Below are 9,449 nucleotides of genomic sequence, written 5' to 3' on the forward strand. Positions count from 1 at the left end.
CAATCGTAGCCCAACAAGGGCAGGGTAAATTAGAGCACAGATCCTTCTGAGATGGTAGTGTCTGCAATTAGCCAGAAATTAATCTAGACTAAATTCATAGGAGGAGGGGAATCAAGAATGGTTAGTGAAGGAGACACATGATGAAGCTTACTTACAGTCACAAGGCCAGTTATAGCAGTGGACGCTGTAGCAAATCTCATTAACCCCCTTGCCCTAGTCTTCTAGGAGACCACAACTGTCCACCGTTCTTGACCTCTCTTCTTAAGGAAAATTGAGATGTGTTAATTTTCACTAAAAAAATGGGAGGCAACATGTTGAAGTATGAGAGCCTTGGTCCCTGCATCACTACCTGGAGGATCGTTACTAATCCTCAGCATCCACCGCCTGTTGCTACATTAGTGAGATGTAAACCTCTACTGTGTCTGAAGCTGTCGCACATTCATGGGTTTATCTGGTACAGCCGTTTGGCCTACCCTAATTAACACAGGAAGAAAAAAAAGATGGGGACGTCATTTTTTCCCATAAAATGGGGAAACCTCAAGAAGTGTGATAATACATTCTCATAGATTGATAATGAGTTGTAAATAGAAAAATTTGGCACCATCAATCAAAATTACAAGTATGCAGCTTAGACCTAACAATTCCACCTCACAATTCATCCTTCATGTATCTTGAACACATATAAAGTAATGAATATATAAAGCTATTCGTTGCACTGCTGTTTAAAAGAACAAAGATAGAAAACAACCTGATTGTCTATCACTATCAGACTACTGATGAGTATTTTCAAAATGAGGCAGATAAATTTATGTCCAGATATGAAAACACATCAAAGATAAATGGTTAACTGAAAAAAATCAGAGCATAACATACTACGATTTGTGTTAATAATAGACAGCTATTCAGATGATAGATGGAGATAGATGGTTTTTGCTGTAATATATTGAGAATATTTCTGGAAGGATAAACAAAAAGTACTAACAATGGCTGTCTCCTCAGAGGCACACTTGATAGCTCTTTCTTTGGGTTGGGAGAGAGGTAAACTTTCTACTATAAAGCAGCTTTGTACCAAATTTTTCTTATGAACGTGTGTGTATTAGCTGTTCCAAATAAGTTGAATTTAAAAAACAAACCAAGAAAAACATGAAGAAAAATAAATGAGCACATAACCATTTTAATGGTTTCTGTGGACAAGTTTCACTGAAATGATTCTCATTTTTTGGTCTTAGGATCATCAGAGATGTAAAACATTCAACTGATGCTGATGCCCAGTTAGCAGCTAGAGAACGTGTCTAGATTTCAGACCACGTCAGTCCTCCCTGCCCGGTCCTTACCTTAGCCTTCTGAGCAGGGCCTCTTCCTCCCTGACCTGTCTTCTTCTCATGTGCTCAGTCAGAATATGGGGCTTGCCTTTCATTGACATATTACCTCCTAAGTCTGTATCGATCAAATTGATTCTGATTATTTTAAAAGCACCTTATAGAGAAACTACCTTGTTGAAAGTTATGTTTGAATCTGGCCACTCTGTCTTGTTATCTTGTACTGATATTACTTCAAAATTGTTTTTACCTATATTTTTCACACTTGTGGGAAATTATTATATTGTAAGTCAGCCTAAAATGCTTGTGAATCAAAACTTACTGTAAGAAGTTGAGAAAAAAGTTTTCAGTTAGATAAAACTAGCAGACCAGACACCCAGGACAAGAGGAACAACAACTAAGTAACTGCTCTGAATCACACGCCTGGCTCTTGGAGGAGAGGAAGTTTGCTTTGGTGGTAGAAAGTGGTTACTAGACCACAGAGTAACCAAATATGGAATGTTGCTTTAAACAAATTCAAGAAGTTGTGCTTAAGTTAAACCATTAAATACTTTCCTCTCCAGCTAATAAACAGATATGAGGCAGTGTCACTTGTCTCTGGCAGACTAAGCCACTAAGTCTGGTACAGAAAACAACTCATTTATAAGAGCAACAAATGTACAAAAATATCAAAGCAGTAAACTCTACAGCCACTTGTGCAATAAAGGGAAAGAACAGAAGTTGACTTAAGGACAGAAAGTAGTTTAATACATAAATAAAAATGTCATGTTCTTGAACAGGAGAGCTTTTGTCATTTTCCCAAAAAAGGTATAGGTTTGGTGTCGCCTTAATCTAAACATCAATAAGATAGTTTTCTAGCAAAATGTTTCTAATTTTTCAAGAATATTAAATGTACAAACATAGCTATTAGTAAGAAAAATAGAGTGAGTTTCTCTGTAGATGTTTACAAATGATTATAAAGCTAAATAGTTAAAATGTTTATACTGCTACCAAAAAAAAGGACAGTGATGGAATAAAATTGCACAGAAATAGAGCCTAATTTATATTAAGATTAATGAGATTGAGAAATTTATTTACTGTATTTTGAGGAAGCAGTTAATCCTTTGAGAAAATTTTGGGTTAGGAAACAGAAACATATTTCTAAGAAGCTTTTATGTTATATGTTATGTTCTCCACTTTTCCATGGCACAGAAGGACCCACTCCACATCCCTGTAGTCAGTCCTGATTTGCCGGGTAAAGGGCAGTAGCTAATGGGGATTGCAAGTCAGTCAGGTATGAGGATGGAAGACAAGTCTTCTCAGAGACTTTTGAGATATTCTTGATCATCACGGCACCTAGAGGTGGAATGGAAGCAAAAGCAGCGTGGTGGTGAGGAAACTGCGGTGAGTGAAGAAATCTAGTGTGAGATTTTAGGGGGAGAAGATATTTTAAAGGGACTTTAAATCATGCTTCTTGGTGTTAGAAATATAATCCAAATTTGATACTTCTCAAGAGACTGCAATAAAGGTTTGAATTGTTTTTAATTATACGTTAAGCAATTTACTCTTGCCTCTTTAAAAGAGTGCTACACTGGGACTACTTCCAAGGCAGAGCAAGTTACCCCACCTTCATTTTGGACAAATTAAGAAAGTAGTGCATAATAAAAGTTTAATTAAATGGAGCGAGGGAAATGTACTGAACACGGCATTGGGTCAATTAGTTTATTACTCGGAAAGTAAAAAGTGACCATATGTAAACAAACACATGGATGGTATTGAGATGGATTAAAAGTTCAAATGTAAAATAAGAAGGAACTCAAAATATGGAAAAAATATATATAAGTGAATATTTATTTTATTAAAAAGTGCTAGGATGATGATTTAAATAACAAAAAGAGACTACAGAGAAAAATATTAAGTTAGACTATATTTTTAAACTTTGTATTTCTACTTAAAAAGGTCATCATAAACACAACCGCAAGTTATATGAAAAAAACAAGAATTAATATGTGAAATGTATATCAAGCATTAAGCATTCCACCAGCTACATCTTTTTTAAGTGCTTAAGATGCAGTATGTAAAACTTACAATGAGCAAGAGATATTGTGTTAGTTTTCTACCACTGCCATAGATTAGTTCAAGCTTGGCAGTTTTCAAAGGACACCGGTTTATTACCCAGTGTTCTAGGTCAGAGGTGTGTGACAGGCTGTCTGCTTGAGGTCTCAGCAGACTGAAGTCACAAGCTGGGGTTGCAGTTCTCATCTGAGGGCTGGGGTCTTCTCTCACGCTGGCTGCATGTTGGCAGAACTCATTTCTACCCATTTTGTTGTTCCCTTCTTTTGGAAATTCCAAACTATTTTTTTTCTCTGTTTGGAGAACTTCCCTTCCCCATTCTTTAAGGATAGATTTGCTACCAACAACATATTCTTAGTTTTCCTTTGTCTAAAAATGTTTTTATTTCCCTTTCATTCCTGCAGGACAGTTTTGCCAGATATAGAATAATTCATGGTTGAGAATTCTTTTCTTTCAGCACTTGAAACTCATTGTGCAACTTCTGTCTGGCCTTTGTGGCTTCAGGTGAGAAACCCACTATCATGTAATTTGATGTTCCCTTATAAAAATGTACCATTTCTCTCTGGCTGCCTTTAAGATTTTCTACTTTTTTGCCTTGGGTTTCACAAGTTTAATAATCCATGTCTCTTGATATGAATGTCTTTGTGTTTATCCTATTTGGGTTTTGCTCAGATTCTGGAATCTGTAAGATTGTGTCTTTATCCAATTTGGGGGAGTTTTCAGCCATTATTTCTTTGAATACTTTTCAATCCCACATTCTTTTTCTTCCCTGGGTCTTCTAGGATTAAAATGTTAGATCTTTTGTTATTACTACATAAGCCCCAGAGTCTCTGTTCATATTTTTCAGTCCATTTTCTATGTTCAAACTGAGTAAATTCCATTAATCTATCCTCAAGTTCATTGATTTCTATTCTCTGTCATCTCCACTCTACTATTTAGCCCATTTATTTTATTTTTCAGTTCTATGATTTTTATTTGGTTCTTTTTTATAGCTTCTATTTCTTTACTTAAATTTTCTATTATTTTCATTTGTTTTGAGATAATTTATAATTGTTCGTGAAAGCATTTTGTAATGGAAGCTTTAAATTTCTTGTCAGCTACTTCCAACATCTGATCTGTCTTGATTGTTCTGATCAGTTGATTGTCCTTTCTCATTCAAGGTGTTTTCTTCCTGATTCTGGTATGACAAAAGCAATATTTTATTTTATCCTGGACATTCTGGCTATTATGCTAGGAGATGCTGGATCCTGTTCAAATATTTTATTTTAGCAGGCAGTCGCCCTTTTTGGGCTTAACACATGTGTCCTGGCCTAATTTTAAGGCTCTGGTTCTGAAGACAATCCTGTTTTCAAAGCCCTTATAGTGCTGTTCTGGTCTGTTTCATTTATGTTGTACCACTGAGGCTCCATTCAGTCCCACCTGGTGTCATCCCTGGGGGTGGGAGGCACTACCTGGGGCCAACCAGTGCTCCTAGGTGGTGGATGGGGTCAGTCAGCCTCGGGGAAGGAAGGAATGCCCTTTGGTCAGCTCTCCAGGCCCCTTAGTGCTGAACTGCGTCTCTCTTGTTCTTTGCTGTGCCACGGAGGGGACATAACCCACCTGGGATGCCTCTTGCTGCTCAAGGATGAAGGTCAAGAAATGTTGGGTTGGGTCACTCTCTGTCTCTAGGTGACCAAGAGAGGCTGGACCTGCTGGTGCAGCTGGGTGGAGGTGGAGAATGGGACTCCTCATCTAGCCTTTGTTATCTCTAGCATGTACCCACCTGCAGCCCTTTTTTGTTCATTTCTCCTTTTTCCTTTTACCTATCAGAGCTGCATCTGTGGAGTAAATGGATTTATCAAATTTTAAAGTCTCAGGACCACTTTGATCAGAAGATCTCTTCATCTCCTTGTGATTATTCTGGATGTATCGTGGTTTGAGTCTGTACTTTTTATTGTGATCTCATTTATGTTAGGGCTTTTTTCCCCCTCTTTTGGGGGTCTTGTACGCCCCTGTTTATATAAATGCCCCCAGCAAGAGGCTCTATTTCTTCTGTTGTAGTCCCAGAAATTTCATGATCCTGGACTAGTTTTTAGGTCAATTTATTACTTTGGTATTTTTGCAAAAGTAGGAGATTAAGTCCTTCTAGTCTCATTTTTATCAACAGGACAAATGTTTTCACTTACATTCAGGAGTAAAGCAAAATGAAACCACAAAGATGTGTCAGCCCTTCACTCATTTATCAATGTTGTGAGCAACTTCTTGCCCGAATCAGATAATAGTTTTAAAGTATGTGAAGAACATTTTCTCATGTTTCTGTGCTATTCACAATGTCGCGACTACATGCATGGTATCCTTGTCAGTTTACTCTGCCTCCGCCACTTTCTTAAGTTGAAACCAAGGCCTGTAAACTGCAGACGGTGGGCCTGTACCTGTGTTTGCAAGACTTTACTGGAACATAACCATACTCATTTACTTAAATATTTTCTATGGCAACTTTAGCACCACAATAGAAGAATTAAGTGGTTGTGACAGGAACTGTATGACTTGCAAGCCTAATATATTTTCTATCTGCCCTTGAAGAAAAAGTTGCTGACCTCTGATCTAGACAAATCAACAAAACAGTAAGTCAAACCTTTATTTATAGCCTTTGCTAATTTCCATAATATAAATGCTCCATACTTTTCAAGTTGATTTCAAGTTACTAACCTGACGTCACTGAATGGAGAGGTGGGAAAAGCTGATCATAGCGATCCCTGTACAGCATTTTCAACATTTACCTGCAACAGCTGTTAAGTAACCTCAAGAGCATATATAATAATAACGTGGAGTAAAATAATTAGAGAGTGAGGAGTTTTTAGTATTTATTCTTCTCATTTTTAATATTAATTCTGACTTTACATAACTTAATTTTTAGTAATGGCAGTCCTTAACAACTGACTTGCATAATTCATGAAACAGTTTGCTCTTGCAAGCGTGTATGAGCTGGCTCCTGTGCAATACTGCAGATGTGCATAAAATAATTCTAGCTTCTTTGGTGTGATGTATCCTCTTCCAATATCTTCTAATATCTCCATGAAATATTAAGTTTCATCTTCCACTCAACTGCAGTTGGGATTTATATATATATATATATATATTTTTTTTTTTTTTTTTTTTTTTTTTTTTACTGTGATAATCTTCCAGCGTTTTTACATGTTTAGTGTAGGTAGGGGTACTTCCCAAGAGATCTCATGTTGCAGTATTGATAGGTAGCCTGATTTCTTGTATTTTTACCAGTTATTCTGTTTTCAAGGGTATAATGGTTTTCTCTCCAGCCAATGAGGAGTAGGCATGAGGCAGCATCACTTGTGTCTAGCAGACAAGTCACTAAGAAGGCTAACAAGAAGCACAGAGCTGCAATTAGGGCAAAAATACAGCATAAAATAAACATATCAACAAAGGTATGGAATCATTAGGAGTTGCAAACTTCTGTGACATCATATAATAAAAGAGTTAATGGACTCCTGTTTTATTCAAAAGAAGTGTGTTTTTTAGTTTGCAGAGATTTGATAGTATATTTTTACATTGAGTTCTAATTTAATTTCATTTTGGTCAGTAAGCAAACTTTGTATGTTTCTAATCCTTATAAATTCATTGATCCTTAGATTACTCCCCATCCCCCACAAAAAGTGACCTAATTCTGAGTCCATTCATGTTAATATCATCCATTAAAATAAGATTTCTTTGTGTGTCTGTTCCATTGTAGTAAAGGGGAGGCACGAAGGACCCCTGTTTTATTAAAATATATCTCTATTGTTTAATTTTTAAACTATATACATGTATCCTTCTGACAATTTTTAATTATGATTATAAAATAAAATACCACTCTTGCTGAAGCATCAAGAATGCATTACATAATGGCGGAGGATCACGAAAACTCAATGTGAAAAATGATAGTGCCTTGCACTAGAGTGATGGCAGTGATGATTTGCTTGTAAACCATGCAACTTTATAGCAGCAATCGCTTACCTGTTAGCACATGTTGAAGAGTGAACTCCATCTTCGGGCAAAAGCAGGCTTAATGTCCTGCTCCATTTTCATGCTTCTTTGCTTCTCAAACATCCAAAGCCGCATCTCAGATTGCATCATATTTTGGAAACATGGCAGAATAGCCAGGGAAATAAGAGCTGGCCAGTTTCCCACCCTCTAAGAAGGAATGCTGGCTCCTTCCAGCCCACGTCTGTGAAAGGGAGAAGGGAAAGCCACATCTTGCCTTGAATTTCTAAAGTGCAATGTCTCCATCTGCTGGTGTGTGTGGCCCAGTTAATGCCCTTGGAGCTGTCAATACCCTAGGATGGTAAGAGGGCTCTTGAACTTCCAGTAGAATCGATGCGCTTTAGCATAGTTTTACATCAAAAGAAAAACAAAAATATAACTCCAAATTTTTTAATGTACTTTAGGTCTCTGAGGATGTGACAATGAGAAAATTGAATTGTGTCACGCAGGGCCAAGTTTTAAAATAACACTCTCCTCAGCAAGCCCTTTCCCCAGTATGTACACCTCGTGGCTTCTGCTCAGATTTTCTTTTCTCTCCCTTGTCTTCTATCCATCTCCTCTCTTACACTGCCTTTCCTGCAACACCCAACCTTTCATGTTAAGCTAGCCTCCTTTGTTTCCCTTTGTTTTCTGGCTTCTGCTATTTCAGAGAAGTCTGTTTCCTGCCTGGTTCCTGTCCTTTTATGTATGAGCTATATGTTAGTTAGCTTGTTTATTTCCTTTCTGGAAGTGTTGAGAGCAATTTTTAAATTATCATTGTTTTTGTTTCTGATCCTATAGTCAAAAACATTTCATCATTACATATGTAACTACTATTTGTATATTTTCATTATTCCTGCTTGATGCCTTTAAACTACATGAATCTCATCCATCCAAAGACTAAAGTCTTCCCTTAGCTCAGAAAACATCTTCTATTATTTCTTTCATTACATTCTCTTCTACACCTGTTAACACAGCAATTAAAGGTTGCTATACAGAACTTCCTCAATATGTTTTTCTCAATTCTATGTGACTTGGGATAGTCACATAACAGGCATCCAGTTTTTCTTTGCTCTCTCTTCCCCATACCTCTGTTTTTTTATGACAAAAGGACCATTACCTGAACAGTCTAATGGATAATTGTTCAGTAGTTCTTCACTTGCCTTGAAGATGCCCCCTCATTACCTTTAAGAATGAAAGCAGTTTAAAATGAAACCATTTCTTCTCTTCCTTAAGGATGCCAGTGTACATACTTTGCCTTTTGCTTGTGTCACTATATCAGTGACATCACTGTGGTACCACTGTGTCAGACCCTTCAGAAAGATCAAACAGTTAGAGGAGTCACACAGCCCTTGCTAAGAGATTAAAGGTGTGCCTCACCGATCCTTTCAAACATCTCAGCGAGGGCCAACACAGAGGAGTGATGGTCTCAAAAAGATGAGTAGATGTGGCTTTTGTGTAATGGAGTGAATCACATACTGGTTTCAGAGCTATTTGGAGCAAGGAGTAAAAGAGCTTTACTTGACTGGATTATAAAGTAGATCATGACACAAGATGCAATATAATTTATCAGTCGAGAGTGTGGGCTCTGGGGTCAGCTATGAATTCAAATTCCAACTCCACCACTGTGCAACCTTGGGAGAGATATTTCATCTCTTTGAGACTCAAGTTCTCTCATCCATAAAATGGGGATAACAATAACCAGTCTCAAAGGGTTGACGATAAGGATTAAATGAGAATACATGAAAAACGCTTAGCATAGCTTCTGCTCATGTTAAAACTCTAAGTAGTAGCTATTAGCAATGTTTTATTAATACTGTTAATTAGGGAACTGTGCTCTGCCCTTCCACACCTTAGCTCCCCTCAAAATATCAGACCCTGATGCGAATGGGGAAAGATACAGAAAGGCAACCTCATGAATATTTATGTCATACTGGTTAATATGTATCTCAAACAACAATTAAAAGACTGATAGGACAGCAAAATAGTAACCATGGTTTTCTCTGGGAAATGAAACAGTGGGCAGTTTTACTTTTCTCCTTACTTTTCTGTATTGTCTTCATTGTCTATATAAATGTGTGC

The sequence above is a fragment of the Camelus ferus genome, chromosome 20, assembly GCF_009834535.1.
Source record: "Camelus ferus isolate YT-003-E chromosome 20, BCGSAC_Cfer_1.0, whole genome shotgun sequence".
In the NCBI taxonomy this organism is placed as follows: Eukaryota; Metazoa; Chordata; class Mammalia; order Artiodactyla; family Camelidae; genus Camelus; species Camelus ferus.